The following is a 17,363-nucleotide window of genomic DNA, read 5'->3' as shown; positions in this document are numbered from 1 at the left end:
CTTGTATTAACTATAGTTGGAATGCATAACTATGTGCTTATACCAAGAGCCATTGATTGTACACTTAGGATGGACTGCATGGTGTGTGAATAAAACTGTTTAAAAATTTATATGGAAGGTAAAGGGTCCCAAATAGTTAAAGCCATCTTGAAAAGGAAGAATGAAGTTGGCGGACTTAACAATTTCTGATCTTAAAACTTATTACAAAACCACAGTAATCAAACAGTATAGTACTGGTATAAGGACAGACATACAGACCAAAGGAATCAAACTGTGAGTTCAAAAACCAATTCTAATACTTATGGCAACTGATTTGCTTTAAAGCAGTTTATTGAGATATATTCACACACCATACAATCCTTCCAAAGTGTACAACAAATGTCTTGCAGTATAAGCACAGTTGTACATTGATCACCACAATCAATTTTAGAACATTTTCATTACTCCAAAAAGGAAAACCCCACCCTTATACCTCCCTATTTTTGAACCTTACCATTGGTTGGTACTTTATTACAACTGATGAAAGAATATTAAAATATTACTGATAACTATAGCCCATAGTTGCATTAGGTTTTTTCCCCAAGTACCGCCCTATTAACACTTTATAATAATGACGTACCTTTGTTCTAGTTCACAAAAGAACATTCTTGTATTTGTACTATTAACTACATTCATCATCCACAACAGGATTCACTGTGACAAGACCCTAAAATTCCCCTTTCAATCACAATCACACATAAGTCAGCACTGTTAATTACACTCACAATAATGTGCTACCATCAAATCACCTCTATCCATTTCCAAACATTTACAATCAACCTAATTAAAAATGCTGCAAAAATAAAGCATCAGTTCCCCATTTTCTAACCTTACTCTCTCTCCTGGTAACCTATATTCTAGATTTTAATGCTGTGAGTTAGTTTATTATAATTAGTTCATATTAGTGAGACACACAATATTTGTCTTTTAGTTTCTGTCTTATTTCACTCAATATAATATTTGTCCTTTAGTTTCTGGCTTATTTCACTTAATATAATGATTTTTGAGAAGGGGCAAAGACAACACAATTGGGAATGAATAGTCTTTTCAACAAATGGTGCTGAGAAAACTGGATCTCCGTTTACAAAAAAAAAAAGAGGACCCCTACCTCACACCTTACACAAAAATCAACTCAAAATGGACCAAAGACCTAAACATGCGAGCTAGAACCATCAAACTCCTAAAAGAAAACGTAGGCAAGCAGCTTCAGGATCTTATGTTAAACAATAGTTTCTTAGACTTTACACTCAAAGCACAAGCATATAAATAAAAAATATACAGATAAATGGGAACTCACAAAAATTAAAAACTTTTGTTTCCCAAAAGACTTTATCATGAAAGTAAAATGACAACCTACACAATGGGAAAAAATATTTGGAAACCACAAATCCAATAAAGGTTTAATATCCAGAATATATATATATAAAATCCTTCAACTTAACAACAAAAAAAAACATTTAAAAAGGGAGAGACTTGAACAGACATCTCTCCAAAGATATACAAACAGCCAGAAAACACATGAAAAGAGGCTCAACATCATTTGTTATCAGAGAAATCCAAGTCAAAACTACAATGGGATACCATTTTGCACCCATTAGAATGGCTGCTATTAAAAAACAGAAAATCACCAGTGTTTGCGAGGATGCAAAGAAATAGGAACATTCACTCATTGCTGGTGGCAATATAAAATGGTACAGCCACTGTGGAAAACAGTGTGAGAGTTCCTCAGAAAGCTAACTATAGAATTGCCATATGACCTAGCAATCCCACTACTCAGTATATACAGAAAAGAATTGACAACAGGGACTAAAAGTAATATTTCCACACCTATGTTCATAGTGCCATTATTCACAATTGCCAAAAGATGGAATCTACCCTAGTGTCCATCAACTGATGAATGGATAAATTAATGGTACACACATACAATGGAACATTATTCAGCTGTAAAAAGCATACATGTCCTGATACATGCAACAAATGAAAGAACCTTGAAAACATCATGCTGAGGGAAATAAGCCAGAAACAAAAGGACAAATATTACATGATCTCACTGATTTGAATCAACTTGAGTAAGCAAATTCATAGATTCAGAATCCAGAAATTAGGTTACCAGGGAATGGGGTGGAGATTGGGAATGGGAAGCTAAGGCTTAAAATGGTCAGGGTTCCTATTTAGAATAATGGAAATATTTTGGTAATGGATGGTGGTGATGGTAGCACAACACTATGAATGTAATTAACAGCAATGAATTATATATCAGAATGTGATTAAAAGGGGAAATGTTAGATTGTACATATGGGAACAGGATAAAAGTTAAAAAAAAAAACCATGCGACTATACTACACAAATCGCAAACCCTATGTTAAACAATGGACTTTGGTTAACAGCACAATTATAAAAATGAGCTACCATAAATTTTAACAAATCTTCTACACCAGTTGCAAAGTATAGGTGGTATGCAGGAATCCTGTATTTCATGCATGATTGTTCTGTAAACACACAACTTCTCTAATAAAAAAAAAAAAGGAGAAAAATCAGCCAAAGAAAAAATCAGAAGATAAAGGAGGAAATATTTTGAGTTGAATGAACATAAATACACAATACCAAAACTTATGAAATGCAATCATAGTGCTCAGAAGAAAACTTATAAGTGTAAACACCTATTTTGAAAAAGATCTCAAAAAAAACCCTAACTTTCCAAATTTAGAAATTATTAAAAGAAGTACAAACTAAATGCAAAGCTAGGAAGAAAAAATAATAAAAATTATGTCAGCAATAAATAAAATAGAAAATAGAGTAGAACAACAGAGAAAATCAATAAAATCCAAAGCTGCTTTTTTGAGATCAAGAAAAGTGACAAAACTTTAGAGTGAGAAGGAGAAAAAGACAAACTGTAAAAATTAGGAATGAAAGAGGAGAGATTGCTACCAACCTTAGAGAAATAAAAAAAAAAATTACAAGGAAATATTGTAAACAATTATCTACCAATAAATTAGATGACCTACATAAAATGGAAAAATTTCTAGTAAAACACAATCAAAGCTGACTCAAGAAGAAATTGAAAATCTAAATAGACCTATAATAAGTAAAGAGATTGAATTAGTATTAAAAAAAAAAACTTCCAAAAAAGAAAGTTCAGGACCAGATGGCTTCACAGGCAAATTTTACCAAACATTCCAAGATGAATTAACACCTATCCTGCTGGAAGTCTTCCAAAAAATTAAAGAGCAGGAAACACTACCTACCTCACTCTATGAGGCCAACATCACCTGATACGGAAGCCAGACAAAGACATCACAAGAAAACTACAGACCAATATCCCTTATGAATATAGATGCAAAAATCCTCAACACAATACCAGCAAATCAAATCCATTTAGCACATCAAAAGAATCAATATACATCATGATCAAGTGGGATTCATCACAGGTATACAAGGGTAGTTTAAAATAAGAAAATCAATTTATGTAATACATCACATTAACAGAACAAAGGAAAAAATATGACCATCTCAACTGATACAGGAAAGGCATTTGACAAAATCCAGCACTCATTCTTTATTTTAAAAACACCTAGACAACCTACTCAAAGGGAGAAATATTTGGAAACCACATTTCCGATAAGGGTTAAAAAACTAGAAAAAAGAAATTTCACACCTCAAAAATAAAAAGCAATCCATTTTTTAAATGGGCAAAAAATTTGAATAGACATTTCTCCAAGAAAGATATACAAAAGGCCAAAAAAAAGGCACATGTAAAGATGCTCAACATCACTATCAAAGAAACACAAATCAAAACCTCAGTCAAATACCATTTCACACTCCTTAGAATGCCTACTATTAAAAAAAAATTACAATTGTTGGAGCAAATACTGAGAAATAGGAACATTTTCACTGCTGGTGGAAATGTAAAATGGTGCAGCCGCTGTGGAAGACAATCTGGCATTTCTTCAGGAAGCTAAGTATAGAATTGCCATATGATCCGGCAATCCTATTGCTAGTTATATACCCAGAGGAAGTGAAAGCAGGGACACAAACATTTGCACAATGATGTTCACAGTGGCACTGTTCACAATTGCCAAAAGATAGAAGCAACCCAAGTGGTTCATCAACCAATGAATGGATAAAAAAATTTGGTAATTACACACAAAGGATAATTATTCAGCTGTAAAAAGGAATGAAGCTCTGATTCATGCAATAACGTGGATGAACCTTGAAGACATCACGTTGAATGAAATAAGCCTGACAAGAAAGGACAAATATTGTAAGATCTCACTGATAGGAAATAATAAGAAAAGCAAAAGCATAGAGTCAAAATTTAGGGTACAGGTTATGAGAGGATAGGGTGGGAGTAGGGAATGAGGAGTTAAGGCTTAAATTGTTTCTATTTGGGTTGATTGTAAAGTTTTGGTAATTAATGGTGATAATGGTAGCACAAGATTGTGAACATAATTAACAGTACTGAATTATATATGTGAATGTAGTTAAAAGGGAAAATTTAAGTTGTATGTATGTTAGTAGAATAAAATTTTTACAAAAACTTAGGACTATAAAATACAGACAGTGAATCCTATTGTAAATGAATTCCATTTAATGGTACAGTTATATGAAAATATATATTAATATATATATAATTAATATTAATATTAATACCATATTAATGCTATTGTTAATAACAGGGTAGCATTTGGGAACTCTGTATTTTATATTTTATGAATTTTTTTGTAAATCTACTTCTCTAATTTAAAAAAAGTAAGAAAAGAAAGAAAGAAAGAAAAAAATAGAAAAGAATTAACTAAACCTTCACAAGCTCTTTCAAAATACAGAAGAGGGAACACTTCTAAACTCAGTCTATGAGGCCAGTATCACCTTGATAGCAAATCCAGACAAAAACATTACAGGAAAGGAAAACTACAGGTGAACATCACTTACAAATATAGTAGCAAAATTCCTCAGCAAAATACTAGCAAATCAAACCTAGCAACATATTAAAAGGATTATACAGCATGACAAGTGGACTTTATACCAGGATGTTAGTTTAATATCTGAATACAAATCAGTTTAGTATGCCATATCAATAGTATAAAGGATGATTTGTTAAAACGATTTGTTAAAATGACTGAAAGATCATTTCAATTGATGTAGTAAAAGCATTTGACAAAATCCAACACCTCATGATAAAAATACTCAATAAACTAGAACTAGAAAAGAAATCCCTTAATGTAATAAAGTGCTTCTATGAAAACTCCACAGCTAACATCATACTTAAAGTTAAAAGGCTGAAAGCTGCTTACCCTTAAGATCAGAAACAAGACAAGGATGTCTACTCTTGCCACTTCTATTCACCTTTGTCCTAGATGTTCTAGTCAGGACAATTAAACAAGAAAAAGAGCCATCCAGAAGTAAAATTAACTCTATTCACAGATAACATGAACTTCTATGTTCAAATTTCTAAAGAATACACAATCTCCCCCCCCGCCCCCGCAAAAATTATTAGGGCTGATAACGAAGTTCAACAAAGGTACAAGAAACAATCATCAATATGCAAAAATCAGTTCTATTCCTATACATTAGTAATGAAAAATCTGAAAATGAAATTTAAAAACAATTCCATTTACAATAGCATCAGAAAAAAATAAAATACTTAAGCATAAATTTAGCAAAGGAAGAGCAAAACTTGTCCACCGAAAATTACAAGATGTTGCTTGCAATTAAAGAAATTTAAAAAGACCTAAATAAATGGAAAGACATCCCATATTCATGGATTGGAAGACTTATTATCACTAAGATAACAATACAAATCTAATGCAAATCCTATCACTAAGATGACAATACAAATCTAATGCAAATCCTAGCATTTCCTTTTTGCAGAAATGAAGAAGCTAATCCTAAATTTACATGGAAATGTAGGGGACCCCAGATAGTCAAAACAATATTGAAAAAAAGAACAAAGTTGGAGGACATATTCTTCACAACTGCAAAACTTAGTACAAACAAATCCACAATAATCAACACAGTACAGTACTGACATAAAGATAGATGTATAGATCAATGGAATATAATTAGGAGAGCTGCAGAAATAAACCCATACAACTATAGTCAAATGATTTTTTACAAGGGTGTCAAGACATCTCACCCTTTAGTGGAGATAGGATGGTCTTTTCTACAAATGATGCTGGCAAAACTTGACAGCCATAGGCAAAAAAATAAAGTTGGATTCCTACTTCATACCATGTGCAAAAGTTATCTCAGAATGGATCACAGTCCTAAATGTAAAAGTTAAAACAATAAAACTCTTAGGAAAAAAAGCGTGTAAATCTTCATGACTTTAGTTAAGCAAAGTTTCTTAAAGATGACACCAAAAGCACAAACAAAAGAAAAAAATACCTAAAATGAATTTCATCAAAATGTTAAATCAAAGGATACCACGAACAAAGTAAAAAGATAATCCACAGAATGTGAGAAAATATTTGCCAATCATAAATCTGGTAACAATCTACTATCCCAAATATCTAAAGAATCATTACAATGCTACAACAAAAAGACAAACAACCCAATTTTAAAATGATTAAATAGGGACTTCCAGGAAGATGGTGGAAAAGGAGAGGCAGAGCAAAATTCTTCCTCAAGGAATAACTAGAGAAAAGGCAGTCAACCACCGGGATAGTGGTTCCAGGGTATGAGCAGCCAGAGAAGGACCTCTACAATATATAGGGTAGACTTGGTTGAAAGAGTGGAGAAATTACATCTGAAAGGATGGGGTGAATTTATTCAACTGGGCTGCTAGGTCTGCCAGCTGCAAGCCTCTGGCTGAGCAGGGGAGGGAGCAGCTCTCCACTCCTGGACACCCATCTCAGCAATCACATGGGGAAATAACCCTTCCCGCAGCCAGGAGCTCACATGATGGAACTAGGGAACCAGCAGACCTGGGATGACCACACAAAGAACACCTGATGCATTTACTCTTCCTCCACAGAGGCCTGTGGTATACACAGACAAGATGCAGAGATAAGCAAGGGTGCCATACAGAAGCACCAGGAGTCCCTCCCTCACCCCAGAGGCTCACAGAAGCATGGCAGGCAGGGACCTTGGGGGCCAAATAGGAGGCAGGACACTTCTGAGCTGATAGAGGGCTGGGAAGGGTAACATTCATGGCCCCACGGCCCAAGGGAGGTTGGAGAGGGGCCTGGGAATCATCAGACTCACTGTGCTCTTAAGCAGACTTTCTGCTGAACTGCACAAGGTCCAGACTCCACCCCCAGGGCTGGCAGTCCCCAGTGCACATGGAGGACTGCTGTACTGATTGGATTTTCACCTGGTTTGGACCCCACCCAGTGTGCAGCCTCAGACAGGGAAAAGCAGGTTTGAGGGGAAGAGGTGTCTCAAGAGCACCATCTGCTGGGAAGGCAGGGAAAGTGCACTCCAGCAAGCAGTAGTTCTGCTAAATTCTATATAAATGTCCAAAAAAGCCTGTATCTCACAAAATAACCTTATCAATATAATCAAATGCCCTGAAGTCAATAAAAAAATCACAAAGCATATGATGGTCCAAGAAGATATGGACAAGCCAAACAACAAAATTTAAAAGCCAGAGGAAAAACAGAACTTGAGCAACTAAACAGAGAAGTACACACAAATCTAGAAAACAACTTCGATAGGGTGGCTAAAGACATAAAGGACATCAAGAAGACTCCAGAAGGGTATAAAGAAGAATTTGAAAGAGTAAATAGAAATATAGTAGACTTCAGGGAAATAAGAGAGACTGTGGATCAAACTAAAAATATTCTAGAGATGCACAACAGCAGATCTGAAGGGGCAAAAGAAAGAATAAGTGAACTAGAGGATATGGAAATTGAATGTGAATGCAGAAAAGAACAAATGGAGAAAAAAATTGAAAAATTTGAAAGGGATCTCAGGGAAATGATGGACAATGTGAAGTGCACAAACATAAGAATGACTGGTGTCCGTAGTAAAGGGCTACAAAGAATATTCAAGGAAATAGTTGGGGAAAATTTCCCAACACTTATAAAAGACATAAATATGCAAATCAAAGAATCCCAACAAACAACAAATAAAATAAATCCAAATAGACCCACTCTGACACATATACTAATCAGACTGTCAAATACTTAAGGCAAGGAGTAAGTCCTGAAAGCAGCAAGAGAGAAGCAATTCACCACATACAAGGGAAATCACATAAGACTAAGTACTGACTACGCAGTGGGCACCATGGCAGTGGGAAGGCAGTAGTATAACATATTTACGTTCCTAAAAGAGAAAAACTGCCAACCAAGAATTCTTTCTCAAGCAAAGCTCTCCTTCAAAAGGGAGGGAGAGATTAAAATTTCCACAGACAAATGCTGAGAGAATTTGATGATAAGAGACTTGCCCTGTAAGAAATACTACAGGAACTTCTACCAGATGAGAAAAAAAGGAAGGAGAGAGGTCTGGAGAAGGATACAGACCTGAGGAGCATTAGTAAGGATAACTTAAAGGGAAAAAAGAGGGGGGGTGGGGACAGATCTGACAAATAAAAACCAAAGGATAAGATGGTTGGTTTAAGAACTGCCTTTATAGTAGTAACTCTGAAAATGAATGGATTAAATGCCCCAATTAAAAGATACAGACTGGCAGAGTGGATTAAAAAGTATGATCACAGGTTGTTCACAAGACATTCAGCTTAGATCCAGTGACACAAAGAGAGTGACAGTGAAAGGACGGAAAAAAATATTCCACACAAGCTACAGCTAAAAGAAAGCAGGGGTAGCTATACTAATATCAAACAAAATAGATTTTAAATGCAAAGATATCATAAAAGACAAAGAAAGATGTGATATATTAATAAAAGGGACAATCCATCAAGAAGAAATAACAACCATAAATGTTTACCCACCCAATCAAGGAGCTCCAAGGTACATTAGGCAAACACTGGCAAAACTGAAGGGAGAAATAGACACATCTACAATAACAGTGGGAGACTTAAACACACCACTCTCTTCTATATACAGAACAACTTGACAGAGGACCAATAAGGAAAATGAGAGCCTCAACAACGAGATAAATGAGTTAGACTTAGACATATATAAATAGTTGCATCCCAAATGATCAGGATACACATTCTTCTCTAGCACTCACAGAATGTTCTCCAGGATAGATCATATGCTGGGGCACAAAACAAGTCTCAACAAATTTAAAAAGACAAATTATTCAAAGCATATTCTCTGATCACAATGGAATGCAGCTAGAAATCAATAACCACCAAAGAACTAGAACTTTCACAAATAAATGGAGGTTAAACAACACATTCCTAAACAATCAGTGGGTAAAAGAAGAAACTGCAAGAGAAATTGGTAAATATCTAGAGACAAATGAAAATGAGAACACAACATATCAAAAACTATGGATGCAGCAAAGGCAGTGCTGAGAAGGAAATTTATAGCTCTAAATGCATACATTAAAAAGTAAGAAAGAGCTAAACCCAAAGACCTAACTGGACAACTGAAGAAGCTGGAGAATGAACAGCAAATTAACCCTAAAGCAAACAGAAGAAAAGAAACATCAGAGATTAAAGCAGAAATAAATGATCTGGAGAACAAAAACCAACAGAGAATAAAAATTAAAAAAAAAAAAAACCCAAAAGTTGGTTCTTTGAGAAGACCAACAAGACTGACAAACCCTTAGCTAGACTGACAAAATCAAAAAGAGAGAAGACCCAAATAAACAAAATCAGAAATGAGAGGGGAGTCATTAATATGGATCCTGAAGAAATTTTAAAAATTCTAAGAGGATACTATGAACAACTATATGCTAAGAGACTAGATAACCTAAAGGAAATGGACAATTTCCTGGAAACACATTAACAACCTAGGCTGACCAGAGAAGAAACAGAAGGCTTTAACAAACTAATCACAAGTGAAGAGATCCATTCAGTCATCAAAAACCTTCAAAAAGAAAAGCCCAGGGCCTGATGGCTTGACAGAAGAATTTAGCAAACATTCCAAGAAGAGCTGACCCATTCCTGCTCAAACTCTTTCAAAAAATTGAAGAAAAAGGAACACTACACAATTCATTTTATGATGCTAACATCACTCTAAGACCAAAACCAGATAAAGATTCTACAAGAAAGGAAAACTACAGGCCAATCTCCCTAATAAATATAGATGGAAAAATTCTCAACAAAATATTTGCAAATCGAATCCAAAGGCATATTATAAGACTTTTACAACAAGACCAAGTGGGGTTCATTCCTAGCATGCAAGGGTGGTACAACATAAGAAAATCAATCAATGTAATAAAACACATTAAAAATTGAAAGGGAAAAATCAAATGATCATCTTGATAGATTCTGAAAAAACATTCGACAAAATTCAGCACCCTTTTCTGATAAAAACACTTGAAAAGGTAAAAATTGAAGGAAACTTCCTCAATATGATAAAGGGCATATATGAAAAACCCAAGTCAGAATAGTCCTCAACAGTGAAAGACTGAATGCCTAAGATTGGGAACAAGACAAGTATGCCCACTGTCACCACTATTATTCAACATTGTGCTAAGAAGTTCTAGCCAGACCAATTAAGCAAGAAAAAGAAATAAAAGGCATCCAAATTTGAAAGGAAGAAGTAAAACTGTCACTATTTGCAGATGATATGATCTTTATTTGGACAATTCTGAAAAATTGACAATAAAGCTACTAGAGCTAATAAATTCAGCAAAGTGGTGGGATATCAGATTAATGTGCAAAAGTCAGTAATGTTCCTATACACTAGTAATGACCTAATTAAAGAGGCAGTAAAGAAAAAAATCCATTCACAATAGCAACTGAAAGAATCAACTTTGTAAGAATAAATTTAACCAAGAATGTAAAAGACCTCTACCCAGAAAATTACAAAAGTCTGCTAAAAGAAATCAAAGAGGACCTGAATGGGTGGAAAGATATTCCATGTTCATGATAGGAAGGGTAAAGATCCTTAAGAGGTCAAGTCTACCCAACTTGAACTACAGATTCAATGTAATTCCAATCAAAATTCCAACAACTTACTTGCAGACTTGTAAAAACTAGTTGTCAAATTTATTTAGAAGGGAAAGGGGCCTCGAATTGCCAAAAATATTCTAAAAAAAGAGAATGAAGTGGGAGAACTTACACTCCTGACTGTAAAGCCTACTATAAAGCCACAGTAGTCAAAACAGTATAGTACTGGCACAAAGACAGAGATACTGATCAATGGAATTGAATAGAGCATTCAGAAATAGAGCCCTACATCTATGGTCAACTGACTTTTGACAAAGGTCACAAATCTACTTAACTGGGATAGAATAATCTTTTCAACAAATGGGGCTGGGAGAAATGGATATTCATATTCAAAACAATGAAAAAGGACCCCTATCTCACACCCTATACAACAATTAGCTCAAAGTGGATCAAAGACTTTATTAAGAGGTGGAGGCGGGGCAAGATGTCAGACTGGTGAGCTGTATGTTTTAGTTACTCCTCCAGGAAAGTAGGTAGAAAGCCAGGAACTGCGTGGACTGGACACCACAGAGCAATCTGACTTTGGGCATACTTCATACAACACTCATGAAAACGTGGAACTGCTGAGATCAGCGAAATCTGTAAGTTTTTGCGGCCAGGGGACCCGCGCCCCTCCCTGCCAGACTCAGTCCAGGGGGAGGAGGGGCTGTCAGCTCCGGGAAGGAGAAGGGAGAACTGCAATGGCAGCCCTTTTCAGAAACTCATTCTACTGATCCAAACTCCAACCATAGATAGACTGAGACCAGACACCAGAGAATCTGAGAGCAGCCAGCCCAGCAGAGAGGAGACAGGCATAGAAAAAAAAAAACACAAAAACTCCAAAATAAAACCGGAGGATTTTTGGAGTTCTGGTGAACATAGAAAGGGGAAGGGCCCTGAGGCGCATATGCAAATCCCGAAGAAAAGCTGATCTCTCTGCCCTGTGGACCTTTCCTTAATGGCCCTGGTTGCTTTGTCTCTTAGCATTTCAATAACCCATTAGATCTCTGAGGAGGGCCCATTTTTTTTTTTTTTAATCCTTTTTTCTTTTTCTAAAACAATTACTCTAAGAAGCCCAATACAGAAAGCTTCAAAGACTTGCTATTTGGGCAGGTCAAGTCAAGAACAGAACTAGGAGAGCTCTGAGACAAAACGCAATGATCCAGTGGCTGAGAAAATTCACTAAACACCACAACTTCCCAAGAAAAGGGGGGTGTCCGCTCACAGCCACCATCCTGGTGGACAGGAAACACTCCTGCCCATCGCCAGCCCCATAGCCCAGAACTGCCCCAGACAACCCAGTGTGACGGAACTGCTTCAAATAACAGGCACACACCACAAAACTGGGCGTGGACATTAGCCTTCCCTGCAACCTCAGCTGATTGTCCCAGAGTTGGGAAGGTAGAGCAGTGTGAATTAACAAAGCCCCATTCAGCCATCATTTCAGCAGACTGGGAGCCTCCCTACACAGCCCAGCAGCCCAGAACTGCCCTGGGGGGACGGCACTCACCTGTGACATAGCACAGTCATCCCTCACCAGAGGACCCGGGGTGCACGGCCTGGAAGAGGGGCCCACTTGCAAGTCTCAGGAGCCATACACCAATACCAAGGACTTGTGGGTCAGTGGCAGAGACAAACTGTGGCAGGACTGAACTGAAGGATTAGACTATTGCAGCAGCTTTAAAACTCTAGGATCACCAGGGAGATTTGATTGTTAGAGCCACCCCCCCCTCCCTGACTCCCCAGAAACACGCCCCATATACAGGGCAGGCAACACCAACTACATATGCAAGCTTGGTACACCAACTGGACCCCACAAGACTCACTCCCCCACTCACCAAAAAGGCTAAGCAGGAGAGAACTGCCTTGTGGAGAACAGGTGGCTCGTGGACGCCACCTGCTGGTTAGTTAGAGAAAGTGTACTCCACGAAGCTGTAGATCTGATAAATTAGAGATAAGGACTTCAATTGGTCTACAAATCCTAAAAGAACCCTATCAAGTTCAGCAAATGCCACGAGGCCGAAAACAACAGAAAATTATAAAGCATATGAAAAAACCAGACGATATGGATAACCCAAGCCCAAGCACCCAAATCAAAAGACCAGAAGAGACACAGCACCTAGAGCAGCTACTCAAAGAACTAAAGATGAACAATGAGACCATAGTACGGGAGATAAAGGAAATCAAGAAGACCCTAGAAGAGCATAAAGAAGACATTGCAAGACTAAATAAAAAAATGGATGATCTTATGGAAATTAAAGAAACTGTTGACCAAATTAAAAAGATTCTGGACACTCATAGTACAAGACTAGAGGAACTTGAACAACGAATCAGTGACCTCAAAGATGACAGAATGGAAAATGAAAGCATAAAAGAAAGAATGGGGAAAAAAATTGAAAAAATCGAAATGGACCTCAGGGATATGATAGATAATATGAAACGTCCCAATATAAGACTCATTGGTGTCCCAGAAGGGGAAGAAAAGGGTAAAGGTCTAGGAAGAGTATTCAAAGAAATTGTTGGGGAAAACTTCCCAAATCTTCTAAACAACATAAATACACAAATCATAAATGCTCAGCGAACTCCAAATAGAATAAATCCAAATAAACCCACTCCGAGACATATACTGATCACACTATCAAACACAGAAGAGAAGGAGCAAGTTCTGAAAGCAGCAAGAGAAAAGCAATTCACCACATACAAAGGAAACAGCATAAGACTAAGTAGTGACTACTCAGCAGCCACCATGGAGGCGAGAAGGCAGTGGCACGATATATTTAAAATTCTGAGTGAGAAAAATTTCCAGCCAAGAATACTTTATCCAGCAAAGCTCTCCTTCAAATTTGAGGGAGAGCTTAAATTTTTCACAGACAAACAAATGCTGAGAGAATTTGCTAACAAGAGACCTGCCCTACTGGAGATACTAAAGGGAGCCCTACAGACAGAGAAACAAAGACAGGACAGAGAGACTTGGAGAAAGGTTCAGTACTAAAGAGATTCGGTATGGGTACAATAAAGAATATTAATAGACAGAGGGGAAAAATATGACAAACATAAACCAAAGGATAAGATGGCTGATTCAAGAAATGCCTTCACGGTTATAACGCTGAATGTAAATGGATTAAACTCCCCAATTAAAAGATATAGATTCGCAGAATGGATCAAAAAAAAATGAACGATCAATATGTTGCATACAAGAGACTCATCTTAGACACAGGGACACAAAGAAACTGAAAGTGAAAGGATGGAAAAAAATATTTCATGCAAGCTACAGCCAAAAGAAAGCAGGTGTAGCAATATTAATCTCAGATAAAATAGACTTCAAATGCAGGGATGTTTTGACAGACAAAGAAGGCCACTACGTACTAATAAAAGGGGCAATTCAGCAAGAAGAAATAACAATCGTAAATGTCTATGCACCCAACCAAGGTGCCACAAAATACATGAGAGAAACACTGGCAAAACTAAAGGAAGCAATTGATGTTTCCACAATAATTGTGGGAGACTTCAACACATCACTCTCTCCTATAGATAGATCAACCAGACAGAAGACCAATAAGGAAATGGAAAACCTAAACAATCTGATAAATGAATTAGATTTAACAGACATATGCAGGACATTACATCCCAAATCACCAGGATACACATACTTTTCTAGTGCTCATGGAACTTTCTCCAGAATAGATCATATGCTGGGACATAAAACAAGCCTCAATAAATTTCAAAAGCTTGAAATTATTCAAAGCACATTCTCTGACCACAATGGAATACAATTAGAAGTCAATAACCATCAGAGACTTAGAAAATTCACAAATACCTGGAGGTTAAACAACACACTCCTAAACAATCAGTGGGTTAGAGAAGAAATAGCAAGAGAAATTGCTAAATATATAGAGACGAATGAAAATGAGAACACAACATACCAAAACCTATGGGATGCAGCAAAAGCAGTGCTAAGGGGGAAATTTATAGCACTAAACGCATATATTAAAAATGAAGAAAGGGCCAAAATCAAAGAACTAATGGATCAACTGAAGAAGCTAGAAAATAAACAGCAAACCAATCCTAAACCAAGTAGAAGAAAAGAAATAACAAGGATTAAAGCAGAAATAAACGACATAGAGAACAAAAAAACAATAGAGAGGATAAATATCACCAAAAGTTGGTTCTTTGAGAAGATCAACAAGATTGACAAGCCCCTAGCTAGACTGACAAAATCAAAAAGAGAGAAGACCCATATAAACAAAATAATGAATGAAAAAGGTGACATAACTGCAGATCCTGAAGAAACTAAAAAAATTATAAGAGGATACTATGAACAACTGTATGGCAACAAACTGGATAATGGAGAGGAAATGGACAATTTCCTGGAAACATATGAACAACCTAGACTGACAAGAGAAGAAATAGAAGACCTCAACCAACCCATCACAAGCAAAGAGATCCAGTCATCAAAAATCTTCCCACAAATAAATGCCCAGGGCCAGATGGCTTCACAGGGGAATTCTACCAAACTTTCCAGAAAGAACTGACACCAGTCTTACTCAAACTCTTTCAGAACATTGAAGAAAATGGAACACTACCTAACTCATTTTATGAAGCTAACATCAATCTAATACCAAAACCAGGCAAAGATGTTACAAAAAAGGAAAACTACCGGCCAATCTCCCTAATGAATATAGATGCAAAAATCCTCAACAAAATACTTGCAAATCGAATCCGAAGACACATTAAAAAAGTCATACACAATGACCAAGTGGGGTTTATTCCAGGCATGCAAGGATGGTTCAACATAAGAAAATCAATCAATGTATTACAACACATTAACAAGTCAAAAGGGAAAAATCAATTGATCATCTCAATAGATGCTGAAAAAGCATTTGACAAAATCCAACATCCCTTTTTGATAAAAACACTTCAAAAGGTAGGAATTGAAGGAAACTTCCTCAACATGATAAAGAGCATATATGAAAAACCCACAGCCAGCATAGTACTCAATGGTGAGAGACTGAAAGCCTTCCCTCTAAGATCAGGAACAAGACAAGGATGCCCGCTGTCACCACTGTTATTCAACATTGTGCTGGAAGTGCTAGCCAGGGCAATCCGGCAAGACAAAGAAATAAAAGGCATCCAAATTGGAAAAGAAGAAGTAAAACTGTCATTGTTTGCAGATGATATGATCTTATATCTAGAAAACCCTGAGAAATCGACGATACAGCTACTAGAGCTAATAAACAAATTTAGCAAAGTAGCGGGATACAAGGTTAATGCACATAAGTCAGCAATGTTTCTATATGCTAGAAATGAACAAACTGAAGAGACACTCAAGAAAAAGATACCATTTTCAATAGCAACTAAAAAAATCAAGTACCTAGGAATAAACTTAACCAAAGATGTAAAAGACCTATACAAAGAAAACTACATAACTCTACTAAAAGAAATAGAAGGGGACCTTAAAAGATGGAAAAATATTCCATGTTCATGGATAGGAAGACTAAATGTCATTAAGATGTCAATTCTACCCAAACTCATCTACAGATTCAATGCAATCCCAATCAAAATTCCAACAACATACTTTGCAGACTTGGAAAAGCTAGTTATCAAATTTATTTGGAAAGGGAAGATGCCTCGAATTGCTAAAGACACTCTAAAAAAGAAAAGCGAAGTGGGAGGACTTACACTCCCTGACTTTGAAGCTTATTATAAAGCCACAGTTGCCAAAACAGCATGGTACTGGCACAAAGATAGACATATAGATCAATGTAATCAAATTGGAATTCGGAGACAGACCCTCAGATCTATGGCCGACTGATCTTTGATAAGGCTCCCAAAGTCACTGACCTGAGTCATAATGGTCTTTTCAACAATGGGGCTGGGAGAGTTGGATATCCATATCCAAAAGAATGAAAGAGGACCCCTACCTCACCCCCTACACAAAAATTAACTCAAAATGGACCAAAGATCTCAATATAAAAGAAAGTACCATAAAACTCCTAGAAGATAATGTAGGAAAACATCTTCAAGACCTTGTATTAGGCGGCCACTTCCTAGACTTTACACCCAAAGCACAAGCAACAAAAGAGAAAATAGATAAATGGGAACTCCTCAAGCTTAGAAGTTTCTGCACCTCACAGGAATTTCTCAAAAAGGTAAAGAGGCAGCCAACTCAATGGGGAAAAATTTTTGGAAACCATGTATCTGACAAAAGACTGATATCTTGCATATATAAAGAAATCCTACAACTCAATGACAATAGTACAGTCGGCCCAATTATAAAATGGGCAAAAGATATGAAAAGACAGTTCTCTGAAGAGGAAAT

The 17,363-nt window shown here is 36.5% G+C and overlaps 1 protein-coding gene across 5 annotated transcripts in view; it reads right to left on the bottom strand.

The window, feature by feature from the left end:
* The window catches only part of ZFAND4 (zinc finger AN1-type containing 4), a 123,605-nt gene that overhangs the window by 51,687 nt on the left and 54,555 nt on the right, over window positions 1-17,363 (bottom strand). The gene's annotated exons all lie outside the window — the stretch shown is intronic.

The sequence above is a fragment of the Choloepus didactylus genome, chromosome 15 (genome assembly GCF_015220235.1).
Source record: "Choloepus didactylus isolate mChoDid1 chromosome 15, mChoDid1.pri, whole genome shotgun sequence".
NCBI lineage: Eukaryota > Metazoa > Chordata > Mammalia > Pilosa > Megalonychidae > Choloepus > Choloepus didactylus.
The sequence above is the reverse complement of the archived record's forward strand: the minus strand, read 5'-3'. Positions and strand labels throughout refer to the sequence as shown.